Raw genomic sequence first — 22657 nt, 5'->3', positions numbered from 1 at the left:
CCTCCTGCTCTCCCCTGCTAAGTCGCTTAAGGGTGCCCGTGCAGAGCCCCTCGATGAATGCCAATGTGATCTTGGGCTTAAACCCTTGGTCCCCTGGCGGAGTACTGAGGATTCCCCGCTTTTGCTTGGACAGTGCTGGAGAGTCTCTGGATTCCACAGAGCTCTACCTGCAAGGAGATTTACTCAGAGGTAGGCCCCACCAGGCACGGCTGGTTGGCCACAGAGTATCCAAGAGGCTCACTCTGGCCCAGGGCGGCTTCTTTGACTTGGTCACACCAACCGCACACCTCAGTGGATTCCGCCCAGCATATTTATGACAATTGCAACACATTATAAATATGCAGTGTGGAATCATGGCAGAGCCAGGCGAGGCCCCTTCTGCACATGCAGAATAATGCACTTTCAATCATCTTTCAACGCACTTCGCTCATGAATTTTTACTTCGTGCCCAGAATAGAAAAAAAATTCATTTTGCAAGCACTAATTGTGAAAGTGGACTGAAAGTGCATTATTTTGCATGTGCGGAATGGCCCTGAGACTCTGCAGAGGAAGGGGGCTGGCTCTTGGGGGCCTGAAAGCATCAGTGAATGCCAAGTCTCTTTCCTCCCTCAAGCCCCTTGGGAGAAATCCCAGCTGCCCCTGGGGGTGCTCCTGTGATTTGTCCACACACACGCCCCTTCTCCTCTTTTTTTTTTTTGAGTCCTAAAGAACTATCCAGTGAAGTGCAAATGATTCTGAAGGAAACCCCAACCCCAAGCACACCATCGGAACTCTGCTAGCACCAGGAGCCCGGCCAGGTCCCCCCTTTCAGCAACCGGCAGAGAAATCCCGTCTCTTCCTCGCCCTTTGCAATCTCTCTCCCCCCCCCCCCCTCCTCTTTTTTATTTTAATATAAAGCAAGATCTTCTTTTCCTTTCCTCCTCATCTCGGTCTCCAGTCTGTACCCGCTTCCCAACTCCAGCCCAACTGATGCGACGTGAAAGGAGGCCCGCCCCTCTGATCGCAAAATTCACTGCGCATTAAAGAGTGAACTTCATGCAAGGAATCCAGGGTCCAGTCTCCAAAGCCGCCGTGACTTCCCAGCGGCGCGTCGCTGTTTCCATCCTGGAAATCGGGGTCTCTCTCTCTGCTCTCTCCGAGTCTGCCCGCTTCGGCTGGGGGGGGGCGGGGAGCGGGAGCTTTCCCCACCTCACTCACCCTCCCGGTTGCAAAATCACCCCCCCCTTCAGTGCAGATGGTCCCGGGATCAAGCATGGGGTCTCTTCCCCCCAACTCGCCCCCCTCTGCACCCAGCGCCTCGCCGCCTTCTTCTGCCTTCCTGGGGTCCTTCACCTTCTCTCCCCCTCCGTCGTCGTCTTCTCGAGAGCGGCGCAGGAGACAAAACCTCGGCGGCAGCGCCGATTGGCCCCTGGGGGAGAGCGCAGGCGCTTGCCGGGAGCTGACCGCAGGGTCGCAGGTTCGAGTCCGGCGGGGGTGGGGGGCACCGGCCCCTCCCCCACCCCTGCATTGCAACATTGCTTGCCCGGCGGCAAGGGGGGGCGGCGGGGGGGCAGGTCAAGAAGGCCCAGGGCGGCGGCGTGCTGGGTCCCTTGAGCCGTGCAAGTCGGCGATGCTGGAGTTCTTGCTGGTGGTCTTGGCCGCCGCCGCCGCCTTCACCACCACCGGGAGGCGGCCGGGAGGGCCGGACTCTGCGGCCAGCGTGGCCAGCGGCAGGCCGAAGGGTGGCGCCGGGAACATCATGTAGGGCGCGTGCGCGGCCAGGTGCGGGTGGAGGTGGTGGTGCGCGTGCGCCACGGCGCTGTCCAGCTGCAGCTGCGCCTGCACCTGAAAGGGACAAAGGGCGTCACACGTTACAGCCGAATGGCTTATCCTGATGGGAGAAACACAAGAGCAGCGTTAAGCCACCGCCCGGCCTCCCCTGGCACCGCTTCACACGCCCCTCCTCCTCCCCACCCCCCAGAGAGCCCAGGAACTGCTCCTTCCAAGGAGCCACTTCTTCAAGTTCTGGGCAGGCCTGGGTTGGAAACCACACTGGTGCCAAAGGAGGTTGCTGGGTGACCGTGGGCCATTCCCGTGCCCTCTCAGCCCCCCTCCCTCCTAGGTTTGTTGGGAGGGTGAAATGCAGCCGAGGATAAGGTTAAGTCCCCATTGGGAAAAAGGCAGGAAATGGATGGGAAGGAAGGAAGGAAGGAAGGAAGGAAGGAAGGAAGGAAGGAAGGAAGGAAGGAAGGAAGGAAGGAAGGAAGGAAGGAAGGAAGGAAGGAAGGAAGGAAGGAAGGAATTACACCAATATTTTATTAGAAGGCATAGGGAGAGAAAAAACAGCAGGGCCATGATGGTGGTTTCCACACAGCCCAAATATAAGGGGACGAGGAAGGTATTTATCCAGTTTTGGGGAAGAACTTTGCACAGGGCTCTTCCCCAAAACAGGTTCAGCCAATGATATTTCCTTTACCCTGGGTTTTACAAAAATCACTAAACTAGAGAAACCAAACAGCAACCTGGACTGTTTGCAATAGCTCCCTGGGAGCAAAGTTCTGCAACGGGAGGTTAACTCAAGTGTGTTTACACACACATTATTAACTTACTGTGCACAATCCTCTGAAATGTAGTTTTGTCCAACCCACTCTAGAAAAATGCAGAGACCTTTCTTTGTTTTTGCTAACTGGTCAGCTGAGCTTAGAGAAGCAACAGATTTGATTCCGGCAAGATTTCCTGGAGCGGCGCTCACTCCATCAACTGCGTGAAAGCCCATGGATGGGTATGAAAGCGCCCTTCCTTCAAGTGGGGGTAGAGTCTTCCAGAGACTCCTCGGGCCCGTTTATCCTCACAACAACCCTGCTTGAGGCAAGTAAACAGAACGAGACCTAGTTCCCCTGGATGAACCGGAATAAACACACCGGTCTTGAAGGTGCCCCGAGAACCCTCTTTCCTTCTAGTGACTAACACCTCTACAAATTTAGCTCTACGGAGTAAAACTAGTGGATGCTAGTCTCTGGCCAATGACAGGCTAGACTAGCAGTCCTTTTTAGAAACAGAGAACCTGATCCTCGGCTGGTTTACTCGGAAGTAAATTCCTCTCAATTCAATTACCACTTGTGCACGAGGGATGCGTTCCACTCGCAGTGGACTCATGGCGATTTCCACGGCCTGCCTCCACGTTGCCAATCTGAGCTTCCACCCAGGGTATAGACCAGTGGTGGCGTAGAACCTAGTGGCAGCCGGGTGCCAGAAGGGTGGCACCTCCAGAGCCCTCTCTGTGGGCACGGTGCAAACAGAGAGTCCCCCCCACACACACACGGTCACACACATCTAGGCTGGCCTGGAGCTTGCTGGAGGCTCGATTATTAGCATTAAACGTAAGACCTAGTTTTGGGGAGACAGTGTAGGTAACCCTGTTAAGCACTGTTAAACCCCACTGATTTTCATGCAAAGAACTAAAGCGCGATCCTTTACCTGGGAGTAAGCTTGGTTGCTGGCAATGGGGCTTGCTTCTGAATAAACCTTCCTAGGGTCGTGATTCACCCGTTGGAACAGTTGCATGGTTGCTTCAAAGCAAAGCCACCGACTACCATCAAGCTTACTCTTAAGTAATGTACGCCTCGGAGCCAAGCCGTTGCTTTTTTCCTAAAGCCGAAACCTCAGTATTTCCGGAGGTTAAAATTGCTGTGTTGGCACTTCTCGCGATAAATAAGTGGGTTTTGGGTGTTTTGCAATTTGGGGCACTCCGGAGGTCTCCGAAAAGGTTCGCCATCACTGGTATAGACCACCAAGGACTAACCAGGACTGAGATCTGGCTAGACTGGCCCGTCTAGGTCAGGGCTCGATGGCCTTCCTATGGAAAACTGCACAAGACTGCAGCCTCAGACCTCCCAGGGAATGGATTTACACCTTGCATGGATATTTACTCGGAAGCACATTCATCGTGATCAGCCCTGAGACAGACAGAGTGCCTCTGAACATGCACAGAGAATCTGCTGTGCCACCATGCAAGTGGGATAGCAAGCTTTGCTTCCACCAAGGTTTAATCCCCAGCATTTTAGAAGCTGAGCTTCGTTGGGCTTCCGGGCTGAATGGCTGGCCAGTCACCAGCGGCTTAATCCCACTGGGCTGGGATACATTATTGACGTTGGACCTGACTCCTCGGAGTCTCAGGTTGTCCTGAGGGGTCTTTACAGAGCAGGGAGTTTGTCTGGCTGCTCTGGCCTAGCTGGTTGGATAGATCTGCGGAGTGGTTGACTGGTCTCCCATTGATTGGTCGGCCAGTGTCAGCAGAGATAATGCCAGTGAGATTTAAGGTTTACGGGCTGAGAGGGGCATCATGTGCTGCCTGGATACCTTTCCTGCTGCTGTCTGGTTTCAGGCACTAGTTGGCTGGTCCTGGGCAGGAGAAGCTAATTGGCTAGGCTTCCTTACAACTCTGTCCCTTCCCTTCACCCTTAACACAGTGGAGACTGTTGCTTTCTGGGGAAAGCGCCTCATGGCTTCCCTCTGGACGTCGCCCACCGGTAGGGTTGCCAACCTCCAAGCAGCAGCTGGAGATCTCCTGAGGGATCAGATTCTAATCTGGAGAACGGGTTTCCCCACTCCTCCACCTGAGTGGCAGAGGCTGTGAACCAGTTGTGTTTCTGCACTCCTACATTCCTGCTGGGTGACCTTGGACTAAAGAAATCCCAATTTGTTCTCTCAGCCCCACCTACCTCACAAGGTGTCTGTTGTGGGAAGAGGAAGGGAAAGGAGCGTGTAAGCCACCTTGAGTCTCCTTACAGGAGAGAAAGGTAGGATATAAATCCAAAATCTTCTACTTCTTCCAAAACCCTTTCTCAGGCTCCACCTTCCAGATCTCCAGGAATTTCCCAATCCAGAGCTACCCATCTGATCTGACTAGTTGGCTAAATGCTCTGACGTGGCCCTCTGTCTACACCAGACCAAGCGGGAGTGAAGGCATCACTGTCTGTTTTTAAACTGAGAAGGATAAAGCGTCTTATTGCTGCCTGCTCTCCACTAAACCCACGCTGGCTGCGATCCTGCACATTTTAGGGTGCTTCAGTCCCATTGCCCTAGGCCAGACCTCTACCAAACAGGGACCACCAGGACTTATCTGGCTCCTTTCCGATCCTCTCTGTCACTATAGTTGATATCCTGCCTGTCCTTGGGAATGTTCTCCCCCCTCCCCCCCATGACTACCATTCACCTGTCAAGATTGCAGTTTCCTCCCACTGCTGTCAAGTCTGGTCACAGCTGCTGTCATTTATCATGCCTTGGTCACAGGAAAAAAACCCTCCCTTCCCGATTACGCCCTGGGTCAAGAGGGAGGGGAGCCCAAGGTTGCTGGCCCAGCCAAAGATGCAATTTTAATATAATTTATTTGATCACATAAATGGAAGAAAATAAGGTCTTTGTTCTCCCATTCTTCATTGTATCCCTGTAACAAACTACCTGGTTGAGGTCAACTCGGGAGGATAGCTGAGCTAGTCTGCAGCAGAAGAGCTGGATTGGGAGTCCAGTAACACTCTACAAAATCAACAATAGGATTCTCCAGGGAAAGGCAGAGCTTTGCAGAGCCAAAGTTGCCCTCCTTTGATCTTGGAAATCTTTTGTGCTGCCTGGGGAGGTCAGATTGGAATGCCAAAGCAGCATAAATGGCCCAAAGGTCCACTTCCTAGACAGTTTCACTTGGAGAAGGGTGAGGATTCGAACTCAGGTCTCATACATACACACAATACACATTTACCACACACACACTACCTTACTTACTTGACACATTCATTTAGCAACTTTGCACTGGCATAATCAGAAAGCAAAATAAATACATCAGTAATAAAAGCAAAAAAGCCCCAAAAGGACCATAACAGATACATAATATTAGATACTCTCATCTGTCTCCATAACAAAATTGGCAACCTCTTCACAAAAACCAGGGTCAGAGTTATTCAGCAGTAAAGATAACCTGATCAGATCGAAGCAGTTTGTCCAGATTGGAAAAAAGGGATATAGAATTGGATATATTTGGATCTGATTTTTTAACAAATCTGGATTGCAGTCTATAAAAAGTTGGTGGGCCAGGGTTTCAACCACATTGGATTTGCAGCTGCATAAACTTGCAGATTTTTCTAGGTTACTAAACCTACCCTTTAATAGGGCAGAGGGCATAACATTGAATCGCACAATGGTGAGAGCTCTCCTTGCTCGGGGAAACTCAGGTCTCCAAGATTCTCTTCCCAAATTCTAGCTGCTGCTCTTCACTGGTTCTCACCCCAATCCAATGCACCTTTTGGTCTCTGGTCTTATTTTGCATAAATAAGATACCGACAGAAGATGACGGCCAAACGGTAGATGCCTATGTTCTGAAGATCATCAATAGCTTTCATATATGGGGAGATGAAAGTTACCAGCGATCTCCAGCAGACTGATCTTAAGCATCTTGGACTGGTGGGGCAGGGCCCACAAGATGGTAAAGGGGAAAGATACTGGTCCCAAACCCATTTGATCTAAAAACATCAACTGCTGGTGTTTACAAACCATGCCAAGAGCTCATAACTGTAAGAGGACCCAACACTGCTCCCACCTTCTGACTGGAATATAAAGACTTCATTCCTACTCCTGCCTGGCAAAGGGAGTTTGTGTTGGAAGAGAAGGACTTTACGCTGTTTCCTGCCTCAACGTACAGAGGGGGTTTACTAGATGGCCAGTGACTAGATAGGGACCTAGGGATTGACACCTTTATTCTACCATGCTGGCTCTATCCCTTTGATGTTAGACTGCTACTCTCAGGGACTTCAGCCCTTCCTTCCCTCCCTTCTCGCACACTTCTCCATCTTACTTTCACCATGCCTAGAGGGAAAATGGGTGCTCCGTGCATCTGTCTCCATCCAGCTAGATTAGGATAGATTAGTGAACCTATCTGCCTACCTTTCTATCCAGAATGGAGTTCACTAATAAATACTCTTTTTATTAGATTAGCAACTACACCTGACTCCGACTTTCTTTTTTGCCAGCTTGCATGCACATGGGATCCTCACACGCACGCACACAAGGTAAGGCTTCTGCTGTGCTTCAGCCAGTCTGTTCGATGTAAACAGGGATAATCTCCACTACCAGGAGATATTATTCCAACAGTCTGGACTCTACGAAGCTTATAGCCTAAACATATTTTTGGTCTCTGTGGCCCCTTCCACACATGCAGAATAATGAACTTTCAATGCGCTTTGAAACTGGATTTTACTGCGCAGAATAGCAAAATCCACTTCCAAACAATTGTGAAAGTGGATTGAATGTGCATTATTCTGCATGTGCAGAAGGGGCCTAAGATACCACCGGGCTCCAATTTAAGTCTTCTGCACAATCCCTTTGAATGGAAATTGTCAGTGTTTTATTCCCCACCCCACTAATTCAGATTGTTTAGGGATGGAAACTCCAAAAAAAGGAAATAATGCCTGGATTTAAAATAATTAAAAGTAAATCTCATGTTGGAATTTATCCTAATTTTCTGTAAGACTTGCATAAAACTTCTGTGGAACTATTTACAATTTAAAAAAAATAAATTAAAAGGTATTTCCAGGGACCCCTCTGGAAGAGGTACAGCAGCCGACAGTGAATGTAGGTCTCTATATTCTGCATAAGTTGGTAAAAAAGCTGCGCTCTAGCCAATGGCTCCACTGTCAGGATCCCTTGGAACTAATATGGGATGTATGAGACTCTCAGCAATCCAGCCAGAACCTGCAGATTTACACAGAATCAAAACCCCACTGCACGCCAAATAGCAAACACAATAATCGTTCTTTGGAAAGAAATCTGTTCAACTTCGATTTACTCCTGAGCAAACAAATCGAGGATCGGCCGCTGCGATCAGGTTGGCATCCCAAGTAAGGCCAGGGTCCTAAAACTCCATCTTTAGAGAGCAAGGCCCGCTGAGATTGATTTTCCCACTTCCCAGTTCCCACTTCCACCGGCTGTGATACTGTCCAAGCTTCCACGGGAATCAGTCCCGTGGAAGTCAAAGATTTGCATAGGAGTGGGCCGGGCTATGCATGTGCAGGATCACATGCCAGAGTGTAGGATACTAAGGCCCCTTCCGCACATGCAGAATAACAAAGTGACATGGCAGATTCACCCCCACCCCCTTTCCTGGTACTTGCCTGCTGAAAGGGCATCCGCAATGCACCCACGTTCACATAGGGGGCCACACGGCAGGCTTCGAATTGGCTGGCTGCTCCTATGAGAACCCCTGGAAGGAACAAAAGAGGGTCATGGTCAGGGGGACTGGCCCACAAGAGGCTGGAAGGTGCTGGAGGGGTCAAGGGCTGGGATCTTTCCAGACCAGGCTTTTAAGAGAAAAAAGGTTGGTCTGGGAGGGGACAGGAGATGGCTCCTTGACCCCAGGACTTTATGTGTGTGTGGGGGGGGGGCTGTCTATAGGCGAGGGTCTTCTTTTGGGGAGGTCTCCCGGCTGTCATAGTGCAATCCTATGCAAAGCTTCATCAAGTGGCTCCGGGCTTATGGCGATTCTACGAATGAATGACCTCCCCAAATGTCCTGTCATTGACAGCCTAGAAAACCCGAGAGCCGTGCCTTAGTTCATGGAGTCAGTGTGCCTCAGTTTGAGTCCTCCCCTCTTCCTCCTGCCTTCACCTTTTGCTAACTTGATGGTCTTTTCCAGGCAGTCTTGTCCTCTGCCGATGTGACTACGAATTAAAAGACTCCTGACTATTAATTCCAGTGGGTTTACACGAGACAGTAACTTTGCATAGGACTGCACCGCCAGGCTGTCGGAAGGAAGGAGGCGTGGTCGATGTCACCTACCTTTGTGCAGCTGATTCTCTTGCTTTCTGCACTTAGCTCTTCTGTTCTGAAACCAGACCTGGGGAGAGAAGGAGGAAACAGGCTCAGAGCAAAACCACCTCTAGGGGTCTGTCTCCAGATAATTATTATTTTTTCAGAAGGCACTCATGTCGGCCTGCAGTCAAACAGCTAGATTCGAACCCAGGAGCATGTCAGAAAACGACAAGGTACCCCTGGTGTGAGCTTCCCAGAATCAAAACTCCCCTAGTCAGATATTTCATTGCAGTATGGAATAGAATTCTCGCTGCCAAAGGGGGAGCATTTAGAGCTAACCTTTCCCGTTCCCCCCCCAGCCCCAATATTTTGCTCACCTTTCTCTGTTAGCTGGAATGCTTGACCCATTATGGAGAAAAACTTGATGTTCCAGATATTATTGTCTTTTTTTGAGCAAAGTCCACACCAATACATGAAGCTGCCTTGTATCAAGTCAGGGTCCTTGGCCAGAATTGTCTACTCTGACAGGCAGCCACTCTCCGGGGTTTTCACATTGCCCCTTACACAATCTTTATGGGTGGGGGGCTGCTTGGGATTGAACTTGGGACCTCCTGCTCGCTTTACCCCTAAGCCAGTGGGCCTTCCGTTGGCCTGTGTAAGAAAAATGGCAGCTTTCAGTCCGGCTTGGAAGTCTCTTAGCTGTTGGGCCTTTAGGAACCCGGGGCTGATGAACCGAGAGGGTCTAATGCCGCCATCTGCTTCCCAGGAATAGTTTAGTGTCACCCTCCTATTCATCAGTGCCATTTGGAGACGCCCTTCTTCCCATTCTTTCTTGTGGGAGAAATGCCTCCAACTCAATATCTTGCTCTGTCTGTACAACATATCAGCTCAGGCAAAGGAGACGGAGCAGGACTCCTTTCACGTCGCAAATTCCTGCAAAATTCACTCGGTGCCGGAGGGGCAGAATCCAGGTTTCGGCATTTTCCAATAACCAGGGTACCTGGACTTCACCTGCTCCACACTGCAAAGCCGTTATCAAGGAAACATAAGCAAACTAGTAAACCCAAAAGACCTGATTTTTCTGCAGGGAGCAAGCCTCTATGGCCCCTTCCGCACATGCAGAATAATGCACTTTCAATCCACTTTCACGATTGTTTGCAAGTGGGATTTGCTATTCCACGCAGTAAAATCCAGCTTCAAGGTGCATTGGAAGTGGATTGAAAGTGCATTATTCTGCATGTGCCTATGTCTCTCACAGGGAACCCTCTTTTCAGAAATGTTAAGTGGCTTCCCTCTTTCCCCACGGGAGGAGTCTTGCTTGCTTCTCAGCATAGCTGCCAAGGAGCACAATACTTCGCTGAGGTTCCCAGCTGTTCAGTCGCAGATGGCTCGCAGGTCGGCATCCCAAGGTTGCAGGCTTTGGAGGAAGCGGTTGGGGAAATCAATTGGATGCCCGTGTGCTTGCCCAGCCCTTCTCCTTTCTTAAGCTTTTAACAAGAGCTTAATTGTTCTCTGGCACCTAAGGGGTTAAAATGCCCCATGCAATGGGGCAATAAAGTTGTGATCCTAAAAGCACCTTTCAGGACAGAGAAGGCTTTGGAGACCTTGCGGTTTCTTGCACTACTGGGGTGGAAAGACGCTTGCGTTGGCTGGTGCGGATGGATAAACCTGATTCCGAAAGTGTTTATGAAACGGGGCTTAATTCTGGTTTACTTTGATCCTTCCTATGTCCGCTCTGAATCAGAGACTTCAAATGTGGTGGAACGGGATAGTTTATCGCTCTGCTGCTTCTTCAATACTCATTTTCTGCGGGTTCCTTTCTATCCTCAAAAGTTAATCGGAATGATCCCTCTCCTGCCTTCTCCTGCTATCTAAATAATTTTAAACAAAACAAAAAAAAAAGAACTTGTGATGAAGGGATTCAGATGTTTCCGCAAGAAGACCCGGGAAGAATACGCTCATTAAAAGCCTGTAATATTAATTAGCTTCTTTATCTTCAAAGAAAAAACGAAACAGAGCCTTGCAAGAGCGTTTAATGACTCACTTTTTGGGGGGAGGGGGGTAATTACTGTCATAAGAGCGTCACTACAAAGCAGTTGAGCAAGTCTCTGTTCCTCGGTGCAGAGAAGGGTAACACAGAAGCGGAATAATTGTCTCATTATTATGATAATCTAATTTGCTCCCATAGAAAAAAGACACACAGAGAGAACTCCAAATCAAGGGAAGAGTTGCTTCGCTGGTGGGAAAGGGAAAAAGTTTTAGATGAGCCGAGGAGAATGTGGGCCCCATTTCTTTCAGTCAAGAGAGGGTTAAACCTGGACAACGAAAGCTAAACCTTGGGACCCTGCCGCGACTCCAGAAATGCCCAGAGAGTCCAGAGTTTGGGGAGTGAAATCACTACTGGGCAGCCAGTCAACACGTTAGCCTTGTTAATTTCAAGAGCTTCACCTCTCTCCCAATTAATGGGGCTTTGAGAGAATGATCCTAAAGCCTGCTCAGAACCGTACCCCAAAAGGCTGATTTTCAGGTAGGATGAAGTGCTTAACATTTGCTAGATCGAGGTCTTTTGGTTTTGGGAAGAAGGGGAGATTTAGAGAACTGTCTCAAAGACGAAGAGAGATATAAAACAAAAGGGAACCCAGAATTTTGAGATATAAACCAGCAGAGGAAACCTGAATTTTTTGGCTGGTCTGCTTGAAAATAACGATAGATCCATTCCTCCAAATGCTGGAAACGTGATAACTCACAGCTCAGATTCAAATCAATGGGATTTTCCTTCTGGTAAATATTCAAGAGTAAATTCCTAATATCCCATAGATAACAACACAATCCTATACAGAGTTACTCCCCTCTGTTGATTAGTGGGTTTAAAGTGAAGTAATTCTGCATAGGATGGCACCTCTGTTATGGGATTGCGCCCTGTGAATCTTATGAATCTTTGCCATGCGGTAAGGATGCTGATTAGGCCCGCATACTTAAGTCCAAAATGTACAGTGACATTTTTTTTTTTTTTGGCAAAGGGTTTAGGACCAAGTCTGCCTGCCCCTTTGCTTGGAATTAAATCCCACTGCTTATAACCGGATTGAGAAGTCAGTGTACCAATGTGTTACACGGAAGGCAGCCCACTGAACCCAGCGAGTAAACGCGGTCAGGACACTGAGAAGACGGCCGGCTCAGGAGTTTGAGCAAAACAAGAATACAACCACGCCTTCCTAATAGAGCTCAAGCCCCCTCTGAACAGGAATTACTTGGAAGTAGCCAAACTCGATCTTTAAGCTGGCCTCGCCAGGCTTTTCCAAGCTCCAAAATGTCACCATCTGCCCAAGGAAGCCGCGTTTTGGAAACAAAAAATCCTCGGGTGGCAGAGCATTTCGCAGGGGGCCATTTAAAAGGCAAGGGGGGCTCTAATCTATGTAAATCTCTGACCCGGTGATTCTGTGGTGGATTATAGCACGGGCCTAGTCTTTGTTAGGCCAACCAGGCCTCCTTTCCGTAGGTCTCTCCCTCCTTTAATATAGATTATTTAATATATTAAATTCACAGCCCATGTGTGAGATGTACATTTTTTTAGCGGTTTTTTTTTGTCAGCTACCCCGGGCTCAATCGGCCGCGCTTAGAGATGAATGTGGGGGAGGTCAGAAAAGCATTGGCAAGTTTTTTTTAAAATGTCTTTTTTTTCCCTGGGGGGGGGGGTCTTTCAAAAATGCTCCCCCCTCCCCCTCCCCCTCCCCCCCCCCCGGCTGCAGAAGGCGACTGCTCAGATCCTGCCTTTGATCCGATTACCAGAGGCCGGGAGGGAAAGAAGCCGCTGAGAACCGGAGCCCCGGTCGGTGCAGATGGCGGCCTCGGAGCACAACGATGGAGCGGGATCAGGCGGGCTCTTGTGGCAGGCGCGGCCCGGGGGCACAAAGGCGACCCCGCTTCCCAGGCTGGAACCCCGAGCGGGCCTGGGCGCCCCTTCCCAGAAACTGGGGCCAACAGGGAGCCCAGGAAAGGAGAAGGGATGTGGTTTGAAATGGACTACAGCTGGGCGCTCCTCCGTGAGCAGCTCTTGTGATTTAGTGGGGATCCACTCTGCGGGGAAGTGGAGATTCCATCAACCACTCGCCTTGTTTTTTAGGCAGGGTGGGACAGAACATAGCTTGCAGGGATCCGGATTTAGCGCGGCATCCCTCTGCGAAGTGAATTCATAAATCCCTCGACTTTTTTTTTAAAGCAGGGAGGAACAGAATATATGTACTACTGTCGCAGTGTTGTGGGTTTTCCAGGCTGTATGACCGTGTTCCAGTAGCATTTTCTCCTTAGCAGGAAATGCTACTGGAACTCGGTCATACAGGGCGCCCGGAAACCCATGGCAAGAACAAGACTCCAGTGACTCCAGGAAAGACGTTAGGAGAAATGCTACTGGATCCCCGGCCGGGGAAACCACACAACACTCCAGTGATTCCAGCAAAGGTTAGGAGAAAATGCTGCACGGGCCATACAGCCCGGAAACCCTACAACAGAATATAGTTTGCAGGGATCCCTATGGGAAACTTTGACTGGCATATTTGGAACACCCACGTCATAATAGTGGTGGCATGTTCAGGACTTCCATTCCTTCCGAGTGAGGCTGTCTGCGACTTCCATCGGGGACCTATTTCCCTTCCTCGCCCCCTTCCTCGCCCAGCCCGGTCTATTTATTACTATTTATTTTAGCGGGCCATAAAGGTGGCAGGCCAGCCCTTCCTCAAGGTGAACCAACTAAGAGAAAGTCAACGCATTGGATCCCCAAACATCATAGCGAACAAACAAAGAGGCATCCCCAGACCTCCAGGACACCACAGAATAACTGCTATGCTCCGACTCCGAACCAAATGACCCCTCTGGCCCCTTCTGCATTATTCGCAGTGAATAATGCACTTCCAATCCACTTTCAATGCACTTTGCAGCTGGATTTTACTGTGCGGAATGGCAAAACCCACTTGCAAACAGTTGTAAAAGTGGATTGAACGTGCATTATTCTGCATGTGAGGGAGGGGCCTTTGCTGCTTCTCAGCGGTTGAAGTTCTCCCCCCCCCCCAAAAAAAATCCGATGGGGAAGAAAGGGCCTAACTCCGATTCTTCAATCCAACCCCTTTAATGCTCCAGATTGGAAAGACCCCAAGGCATGGACGCGTTCTGGAGCCGAGTTCCACGGAGTTCCAAGGCGGGCAGTTAACCCGAGGTAAAAGTCTGCCTAGTGGGGCAGCCTCTTCGGGTTGGGCCTCCTCTGCCCCCCCTTCCCCAACTGGCCCCGTGGGGGGGGGGGGCTGCTGGCGGCTCACCTGCACGCGGGCCTCGGACAGGCCGAGCCTCTGGCTGAGCTCCTCGCGCATGAAGGCGTCCGGGTAGTGGGTCTCGTCGAAGAGGCGCTCCAGCTCGTTGAGCTGCTCCAGGGTGAAGTTGGTGCGGCTGCGGCGCTGCTTGATCTTGGTCTGTCCCTCGTCCTCCATCCCTTTGGCGTCGTCCCGGCGCTCCTTCAGCTCCGGAGAAACTGCGCAAGGAGGGGAAAGGCGGTCAGGGTCGTCCTCGAACGCCCGGCCCGCTGGGGAGGGGAGGGGAGGGGGCGCCCCCTCTCTCCTCTGGGGCGCTCCAGCTGGGATCTCCACTTAAGCGGGCGGAGGAGCGATCCATGAAGCGCTTCCGGCAGTTTCGCAGGCTCCGCTGCCGGGTCAAACCGCAAAGGACCTCCTTCGCCACTTCGTGCTCCACTCCACTCCAACTAGGCTTTACTCATTCCGCAGCTACCGCACTTCACCTAAGGCCCTCCCTTGGCAAAGACCGGCTCTTGCTCTTACTGAAGGACTGGCTGGCGGGAAGAAGGTCGCCGCACTCGTCCCTGGACGGGTTGACGCGGAAATCCCAATGGAGGCCCATGGAAACGCCCGGGAGGGGGGCTGCGATCCTCAATACAATTTCTTCCCAGCAAAGGCTTGCGCTGCTCAGGATCGCGCTGCAGGCATTTCTGCAAAAGTGCCTTTCCAGGGAACCGATCTGGCCGGAGTCTGCGTCCTGAGAGCGGCAGGACCCCCAGCCGGACCATCGACCCCCGCCTGAAGTTTCCCCAACTCCTCAGCAGAGGGCAAAGTAGTCCTGCCTTTCTAGACTCGTCTCTTCCCGCTTCCCGCAGAGGTTGACAGTCCAGCTACCCCACCGGCGGCTCTCCTCGTAAGCTCTCCTCCCCGCACCTTGGCGGCGGCGGCGGCGGATCCGGCCTAAGGAAGCCGGGATCGTTACGGAGGCGAGGGAAGGAACCACAACTCCCGCCCCAGCTTCGGATGGCGCCGCGGCGGCCTGCCCTTGGCGACGGGGACCCAACGCCCCCAGGACGCCGCGGGACCGGCTGGCTCCGTGCTGCGCCCCCGGCTCAGCAAGCCCGCCGACCGACCTCGCCAGGGACAGGGGCGGGGGTCGCCAGTGCCAGGCCTTCGGCGGCCTCCAACTTTTTTGGGGGGGGAGGCACCAGATGCTGGTCGTTGGAGCCCCATCGCAAGGTTGCCGACGGGAGCCCCTTAACCCGACCCCGGGAGCCTCTCCCCCTCCCGGGCCAGACTGCCAATTCCGTGCCCTGGCCGGACTAGGCCTGGTGGCTTTGGCTCTCTGGGGTGCTCGAAGGCCGCCGCCTCTCTTCCCTCTCGCTCCGGTTCCCTTGGCGGCCGCGTGTAAACGTGGCGGGGTCGGTCTGCCCGGGAGCCCCAAACCTCCAAGCCGGAGTTTCAACCCTTTTTTAACCCGCAAGTCTGTCTTTGCCCAGCAGTGGCCCCCGCCCGGGTCGGCTGCTGCTTTTCCTCTCTAGCCAGACCCTCAATTGGGTGAGACCCTCTAGCCAGACCCTCACTCGGGAAAGGGGCCCTCGATCCAGTTCCGATTGACGTCGGGGAACAAAAGAGTCGACCCAGGCAGCCCCCCCCCCCCCCAGATTATGACGACCCCCGCCTTCTCCAAACCACACGCGGATATTCAAATAGACTCCGGAGCCACGAGGAGCTTTGAACAAGCAAACAAGGAAAAGGGGCAGGGTGGGTTTTTCTTTTCTTTTTTGGCCGGGGCTGCTTCCAGGTTCTCTCTCTCTCTCCTCCCCCCGTATTATTCTGCTGCCTTGGACACCCCCACGCAAAGAAGAGAAGCAAAAGGGGCCCCCAGCACACTTCGCTTGTATTTCAAAACTGCGTTCAGCGCGATCCTTCCGATAGTTATTTCGCCTTTGACGTTTTGTTTGTTTGTTTTAAATCGTTCATAGTAAAAAAGGTTTTGCGAAGCGCCTGGCGAGGGGTGAAGGGGAACGTTGATTTAAACGCATTTTTGGAGGGTGGGAAGAAGGCCAGTTTCCCCCCGTCTTTTTCCGCCGGTCGGTGTTTGATGCTGTCCTTTTTATCCGCGGGGGAAAGCAGCGTGTCAAACTTCGCGTGTCATTTGAGCCACGCAAAATAGAGACGGCTGCGTTTGTTTCTTCTTCCAGAAAGGGGTGGCTGGAAATTAAACGCCGGTTTCAATATTGTTCCCAGGCTGACCTGGGCAAAAGGCACGCCGCCCTCGCTGTCTTATGCGGATTCCGTATGGGCTAAAAACAGCGGTGGGGTTAGAAAACAGTGTGGAAACGGTGTAAAAGGGTTTAAAATGGTGTAAGAGGGGTTCCACATCTATCTCACACTACTATTTTTGGCCCATGCGGAATCCGCCTATGTGAGGGCGGAAAAGACGGGACTACAACTACTTCTCGCTTCCTCGGATCTCCCGCGGTAACTTAGCGCAAGGAGAAAGCGATCCGAGGGCTACCGATATGAGCTTAGGTCTTGCCTTCGAAATCCCGCCCTGGTTCCTAGAGCTCTCCTAGGCTATACCTCCGAGCCAAATCTTGGCTCTCGGCGTCTGAGCTCTACGTGGAACGGTATTTGAGAAGCCGGTGGCTCCGGGCAGCCTGCGAGTTCGAGGTTGGGTGGGGAGGAGGGCGAAGCCGAGCGCCTGCCGGGTGCCAACGGGCTCTGCCCCCCAGCCCCAATCATGATCAAGCCGGACTGAGATCTGCGCTGCCTCCTCCCTTTCTCCCTCCCTCCCTCTCTCCATTCATTCATTCGTTAGTCCGACCATTCATTCGTCCACCCGCTGGCCAGATGGATCCTCGCAGGGCAAAGGGACCCGGCGCGCCTCCTCGAGAGGGTGAAAACCCTGCCCCGACTCAAGTGATTCCTGACCCTGGCGTGGCGGTAACGTGGCGCTCTTTTACCTTCGCTGAGTTTGGGAGTGCCCGCCTCCCGGCTCCGGTCCACGGCGCCCATCTCCAGCTCTCGCCCCGGCGAGCGCCCTCCGCCGCCGCCGCTGCCTGCCGCCCCCCGGGCCCCCGGGCTGAGTCGGTCGTCCCGGTTGGGCTCTGCGGAGCCTCCTGCCGCCGCCGCTTCGCTGCTTCGCCGAAGCCGCCTGCCGGCCTCCTTGGCTGTCCGGACGGGCCTGCTCTCCAGCACCCCTCCGGTAGGGCGATGAGCTCCTTGTTCTCCTTTACTTTCTGGATCAAAACGACTTTGGAGACAAAAGCGGTGAGCTCTTCCATCGCCGGCGCCGGCTCGGGCTGCCGTGGGTCCCCCCCCTGGCTGGCTGGTTTCTAAGGATCCCCGGACTCCCAACAAACACAATCCAGGTAGGGGCAGAGGAGGAGGAGGAGGAGGGAGAAGAGGGGGAGGGAGAGTGGGGGGAGGGAGAGGAGGCGAGGGGTGGGGTGGGGGTGGGGGGGAAGCCGCGGAGGGTCCGGGGAGCGGAAGGGGTCCCCACCGCAGCGCGCGGGTCCAACCTGAAGACGCGGGCCGAGTCTCCCGGCTCGGAGTTCCGATCCACCGGCCGGGTGGTGCTGGAAGTCCCCCCTATTTATACTTTGCCGAGGCGGCCCCTCGTCGGGAGCGCACGACCTCCCCCCTGGCGCGGCGGGCGAAGGGAGCCCCGGCTTCTCCCGGGGCGCTCGGGCGGCGGCGGCGGCGGCGGCAGCGCCAAGGAGCAGCGGCGGTTTCCAAGTGCGGAAGGGGGGGGGGGGGGGGGGGGGGGGGGGGGGGCAGAAAGGGGGGGGGCGAACGAAAGCGGCGCTCCCCCGCTGCCCTCTCAATTCATGTGCTGCGTCCGGGGCTCATAAAATGGGGGCCATTAATCCGGCCCTCGGTCGGCTGGTTCCCCACCAATGCGGATTAGGCGTGGATCTTTGCGCGGAGTCCGGAGCGAGTTAAGGCGGAGCGCGCGTTGCGGGGAGGGGGTGGGGGGAAGCAAAGAGGCCTGGCCCCGCAGGGGAGGGGCCAGCAAGGGAGGAAATGACAAGGCGGAGGGGGCGATATGGGAGAGGCCGGCCGCCTTCGCGACGTCTTATTTACCACAATAGCAAATTCCGTCTTCGCCCGGCTGCGGAGGCATCGTCATTCCTGCCGCCCTGCCCCCCCTCCCAGCAGCGCTCCGTCCCTCGGCTCCACTGGGCAGCCGTTAAAGATATCGTTCCTCCCTCCACCCAAACCCCCGTAAAGAAACACCACGAGGCTGGGCGCCTTTGCCCGATTACAATCTCTGCGCTCCTGAACCCCGTGGATCTGGGAACAGAGGAGTGTCGTTCGAACCGGGGAAACCTGGTTTGGACTGAAAACAGATCGCCCGAGGTCGGGGGAAATCCGTCCCCTGTAAAAGGGAAGGAATGGGGGGGGGGGAAGCGCCCCTGCCTCCAGATGTCGGCCTCCCACCCCCCAATAAGACAACGCTGGACTTTCATGAATGTGCGTTGCGTTCAGCCGGCTTGCCTTCCCAGCGCCGTCAGTTCGCATTTTCTCCGGCTTTCCCCTTCCCTCCATCCTGCCTCCTCTTGACAATAAAGTTGTCATCGGTCCGCCAAAGTTGTCTCCGCGTCCAAACGCGGAGGTGGCGGGCCAAGTTTCTCCTGCCGCTCGCGAATATTGAAAGTCCCGGCTCTGTTTGGGGTGGGTTTTTTTTTGCATACCGGAAAGTCACCGCCCCGGTGGGGAAATGCCCGCGGCGGCGGCCGGCAGGCTCTCGGAGACTGTCTTTTAACGCAGGCGAGCCAGGAGCGGCGCTCGTCCGTCCCCTGGAAGCCCCGGAAGTCCAGCAAACGTCCTCTCGCCGGCGCAGTGCCGCGCTTAAGGTAGTCTTACTCTGGTTCCCACTCAGAGCCTGTTCACTACCCTGAAAAGGTTATTAAGGGCTGCACGGCACAGCTTTGCAAACAGTTGCTAATTTTACTGTCGCAACGGTCAGCAAAAATCTGGATAGTTCCTTCTCCGGGGAACACAGCTGAGTCTCTAGTCCCGGGTGGGAACTGTGCATTCCTTGAGCAGGGTTTTATTGCATTAAATCCCACTGAACGAAGTGGCAATTTCTACTTAAATGAGGGGACATATGGAGGGCTCTGCGCCGCCAAAGGAGAACCCGTTGAGCCATAGAGATCTAACTTCCAGCCTTTAGGCAGGAGCTCTGACACGTCGTGTATGCGTGTAAATCTGACTTCTTTCGGAGTAGAAGATCGCACTGCCCTTGGGATCGCACTGCCCTTAAAAAATTCGTCCTATCTATGCATTTCCCCCCCAATCTGATTAATAGGAACATCAGTGAAACTCGACCTAGAACCTTTTTAGCTAATGGGTCTTTTCTTTCTCCCCCCATTGTTTAAACTCATTGCTATTTTTACGCCTTGGGAGGGGTCCTTGGTAATTGTCCCCCCTCCCGAAGGAGAATGGAGAGAACAGCCGGCTTCCTCAGAATAGGAGCCACGCTGGAGAAACTTTCGCTTCCCACGCAGAAAGAATATAAACTTTTCCAACGCTGGGAAAGAAAACAAGAGCAGCCCCCCGAATATTGTCTCCTCTCCCCATAACAAACTCCCCCAATTCAGCCTGTTAGGGTTTCAGTTGCCAATACCGTGACGCGAAAGTATTGGACAGCAGGAAAGCGGCGGAATTATTACTGTCATGTTCTATTGACTGGGAGGAAATTGCTGAACGCCAGTGAAGGTTTAAAACCCAGGCAATTATTCTGATGGACCAAGCAGGAAAAGAGCATTCCTGAATTGTTCACCCCAGGACCGAAAGCCTGGCTGGGACATCAGACTCGAGGCTTTCGGTCCAGGGGTGAACAATTCAGGAATGCTCTTTTTTTCCTGCTTGGTCCATCGTTGGCACTGATGACTGTGAAGCGACGCGGTGGCTTCTCCAGCGTCCTGTCACCGACTACTGGGAAACCATGTTGGGGGAACTGCGGGCGTTTTCGTTTTGTTTCGTTTTCCTCTGTTCCCCTTTGGTGGCTCCCCTTTGGGTCGCTTCAGTAAAGCCAATACTTTGACGAGCCAACAAGTCTAGGACTGTTTTTAGGTCCGAGAGGATTCGCCCCCCCAGCCCCGGGTCCACAAAGCGACCACCGAGGTTACACGAATGTTAGAGTAGATGGCTACAAGGCATTCTTCAGCACGTACTTGGGGAAAACGTCCTGAAGGCCGGACTTTTCGGATCGTACAAAATAAACATCGGCGAGGCTTGGGGGCGTCAGCGAGGAGAAGCCCCTACCCACCCACTTCCTTCTTGGGTCAAAGGTACATCTCCTGAGTGGCTCAGGCGCAAGCGACGCCCCCAGCCCCACATTAACCAGCCGGCCAGCCAGGTTAGGATCGCGGCGCAAGACCCGTATTGGATCAGCTCTTTGGCGCCCAAGTTGCAGCCTGGAGAGGCAACTGGCAACAGGGGAAAATAGGTTTTCCAAGACCAGTGGTTGCAAACATCGTAACAGGGAACCACCATGAGAAACAAATCACGCCGCTGTTTTTTGTTTTTACTTTTGCTGCTTAATCTAATTCAAAATGCTGATAAGCGAGTCAGTCTGGTCCCGTGGTTAGCATTAGACTAGGATTTGTAAAACCCAGGTCCAACCCCCTGCTTTGCCATGGAATGGCCTTGATCCAGTCACATAATCTCAGCCTAACCTACCTCGCAGGGTCGCTATGAGGATAAAATGGAAAAGAGGACAAATGATAAAAGCTCCCCGTTGTGGAGAAAGGTGAAATATAAATAAAACAGGATAGAATAAAAGCTCTACCAGGCTGAGGATGGGGGATACTTAAAAGGTTGCCTTGATCCATATGAACCTGCCCGCGGGGATCAGGCCTCCCCCCCGCCCCCACCCCCGCCTTCTCGGTCTGGGCAAGTGGCTCGACCTCAGGGCTATTCATTGGCCTCGAGACCTATTCAGTGGCCTTGGCCTACCACCCAGAGCGCCGCCGCGGCCACTTGGCTCCCCTAGACAAAAGTATCGCGCCTTTATAAGGCCGAAAAAAGGTTTCCTCTGCCAGGAGGGGGAGGAAAACGTCGATGGAGCCTCAAATCCAGGAAACGGGGAGCTTCTTTCTTTAATTACTCCTGGCTTAAATGAAAAACGATAAATTTCTCCCCCCTCCAGAGGGGCTTCTCGCCTCCCCTCCTCCCGCGACAGTCCCAACCCCTAAACAGTCTCAACTGGGAAACTAATTTGCACCGTCCTAACCTCGGAAAGCCCATCATTTCCAGAGAAAGGAAATTGCGGCGTTTTTAAAGAAATTTGCAGATAAATCATTGCAAGTTTAATCACGGAGCACCTTATACAGACAGAACTCTGTGATTTATTTGGGTTTTTTTTTTCCGGGGGGGGGGTGATGGTTGGAGGAGGAGGGGGAGCAAGTAGGCAATAAAGAAAGCACGGAAGGCGCTCGTTTTTTTAAAAAAATAGAACATCTACGGTAAATATGACTAATATCTGCTTTGGCGTGTGTTTGTGTTGTCTGCAACGTTGCCTTAAAAAAAAGCAGCAAAAAATGCACACCCAAAAACCTTGCACGCGCAGAGCGAGCGTAGGAAAGGCTACCTTCGCAATCGATGCTTTCGACGCTCTTTCGCCTGGCTGCGCGACGAATGGATGAGCTCTGGGATAGCTTAGCAAGGCCTTGCTGATGCTCTGAAGGAGGAAGGCGCTGCGCTCAAACTACGGAAGCTCGGCGGCGTGGCGGCCTTCGGCGGACCCGAAGGTAAACGGGCCGGTGGCTCGGGGTTACCATGGTTACGGCAGCGTAGTGACCTTTAGGCCTCAGTGGAAGCCTAGGCCGTGGCTAACGGTGGGGGTCGTAGTGGTGGAAGAGCGCAGATTTTGAGCGCCCTCCGCAAGTGCTACAGGGAAACACCCCTTGCATTCGCAGCTAGAGAAAGGGAGGTCGCTTTCTCTCCTCGCCATCGTTGCCTGATCTTTTAGCGGAAAAGGTGATTATTTCTTCCGACTTCATAGGTTCCTGCGGCGGTGGGGAGGGAGATCCGTGATGCGTGAGATGTGATCCGTGCTGCTTCCCTAAAAACCCAACAACAACACCCCCCCCCTTTTTTTTTCTGGTTTCAGTGTATGCAATTCCTCCCCCGGCAAGGGTTGTTGTTGTTTAGGCTTTAGAATTGCCCTGAATGGACATCTCATACAAGTGTGACTTCTCCTATTTTAGAGTTGCGGATCTGGTCGCGAAATTCCGTTTTGACTGAGATTTTTGCACAAAGGTCTCCTGCTGTCAGCTTTTCTCCCCCTCCTTGTGTAAGGCGACCTTTCTGTACAGCTCATCTAATACTCTAAAGTGCTGTTCGGCTTGGATCTAACTGATGTAATACTGTGGCAATGTTAAGACCCCTTCCGCACATGCAGAATAATGCACTTTCAATCCACTTTCAATGCACTTTGCAGCTGGATTTTACTGTGTGGAATAGCAGAATCCACTTTCAAACAATTGTGAAAGTGCATTATTCTGCATGTGTGGAAGGACCTAAGTCAGGGGTAGGGAACCTGCGGCTCTCCAGATGTTCAGGAACTACAATTCCCATCAGCCTCTGTC

At 52.9% G+C, this 22657-nt stretch overlaps 1 pseudogene; it reads right to left on the bottom strand.

Annotated features, from left to right (window-relative positions):
* Positions 1-1328: 1328 nt before the first annotated feature.
* Positions 1329-17341, bottom strand: LOC125438494 (annotated as a pseudogene).
* Between the last annotated feature and the right edge of the window lie 5316 nt (positions 17342-22657).

The sequence above is a fragment of the Sphaerodactylus townsendi genome, linkage group LG08 (genome assembly GCF_021028975.2).
Source record: "Sphaerodactylus townsendi isolate TG3544 linkage group LG08, MPM_Stown_v2.3, whole genome shotgun sequence".
Classification (NCBI taxonomy): Eukaryota; Metazoa; Chordata; class Lepidosauria; order Squamata; family Sphaerodactylidae; genus Sphaerodactylus; species Sphaerodactylus townsendi.
This window is presented reverse-complemented; position numbering and strand designations above follow the sequence as displayed.